The 1,288-nt window shown below is 47.0% G+C and overlaps 1 non-coding gene across 1 annotated transcript; it reads left to right on the top strand.

Annotated features, from left to right (window-relative positions):
* Window positions 1-929: 929 nt before the first annotated feature.
* LOC149168415 (5.8S ribosomal RNA) lies at window positions 930-1,079 on the top strand. The gene has a single exon (XR_016260024.1). It is a non-coding gene; the product is annotated as a 5.8S ribosomal RNA (ribosomal RNA).
* Window positions 1,080-1,288: the final 209 nt, after the last annotated feature.

Genomic DNA, 1,288 nt, shown 5'->3' with positions numbered 1-1,288 from the left:
TTCTCAATCATCGTCCCCTACAGTTCCCCCATTTTTGTGAAGGCACGGGGTTGGGGAAGCTTGTTCTCTATTTGAGCCTCCCCTTGTGAGCCGGTAGACATGTTTGATATCTCTCTTTCTTTCATGTTTTTTTCTTCCCTTCTTCCTTTTGGCCCCTAGCTTTATGGAGAAAAGGTGGGATTGTTGTGGATTGGTGTGCGAGAAGGACAAAACACAGCGCGATCTGCCAGGGTGGCCACCCTAGTCCTTCTTGATCATCCTCCCCTGCAGTTCCCTCCTTTTTGCAAAGGTATGGGGTTGGGGAATCTTGTTCTCTGTTTGAAGCCTCCCATTGTGAGCTAGCAGCCATGATTGATATTCCTTTCTTTCATGTTTTCTTCTTCCCTTCTTCCTTCTGGTCCCTATGTTTACGAAGGAAAGGTGGTATTGTTATGGATTGGTGTTTAGGAAAGATGAAACGCAGTGCGGGCTCCCAGGGTGGCTACCCTAGTCCTTCTCGATCATCGTCCCCTTCAATTCCCCCCTTTTTGTGAAGGCACGGGGCTTAGGAGGCTTGTGCTTTGTTTGAGCCTCCCCTTGTGAGCCGGTAGCCACGTTTGATCCTTTCTGTCCCTAGCTTTATGGAGAAAAGGGGGAATTATTGTCGACTGGTGTTCAAGAAGGATTAAAAGTAGTGCAAGCTCCTGGGGTCACCACCCTAGTCCTTCTCGATTACCGTTCCATGCATTTCCACCCTTTTTGCGAGGGCGTGGGGCTCAGAGAGATTGTTCTCTATTTGAGCCTCCTCCTATGAGGGAGGTAGACACCTTTGTTTCTCTTTCTTTCATGCATTTTTCTTCCTTTCCTCATGTTGGCCCTTAGCCTTACATTTATTGTGGGGCGTGTACCAATTAAGTGTTGTGGTGTATTTTTTGGTAATACGTGGAAAGGACTCTCGGCAATGGATATATCGACTCTTGTTACAATGAAGAATGTAGCGAAATGCGATAATGTGAATTGCAGAATCCCATGAATCATTGAGTTTTTGAACGCAATTTTCACCCAAGGCCTCAGTCAAGGGCAAGTCTGTCTGAGCATCACAGCCCATTCAAACGCGCTCCCTACAATATGTTAGGGAGCAACGGCACTAGTCATCCGTGCCCAATGTGGTGCAGTTGGCTAAAATACCTCAAGTGATTTTTTGTGGCTTGCTTTGGCGAGTGGTGATCTTATCCCCTTGGATGACTAGTCGGCGTTAGCTGATGTGGTATTTGTGTGGCATCACTCGAACTTGCTTTTCTCTCCCTTT

Source organism: Pinus tabuliformis, chromosome 4_2 (assembly GCF_031772625.1).
Source record: "Pinus tabuliformis cultivar Carrire ecotype Pingquan chromosome 4_2, CPIR1, whole genome shotgun sequence".
NCBI lineage: Eukaryota > Viridiplantae > Streptophyta > Pinopsida > Pinales > Pinaceae > Pinus > Pinus tabuliformis.
This window is presented reverse-complemented; position numbering and strand designations above follow the sequence as displayed.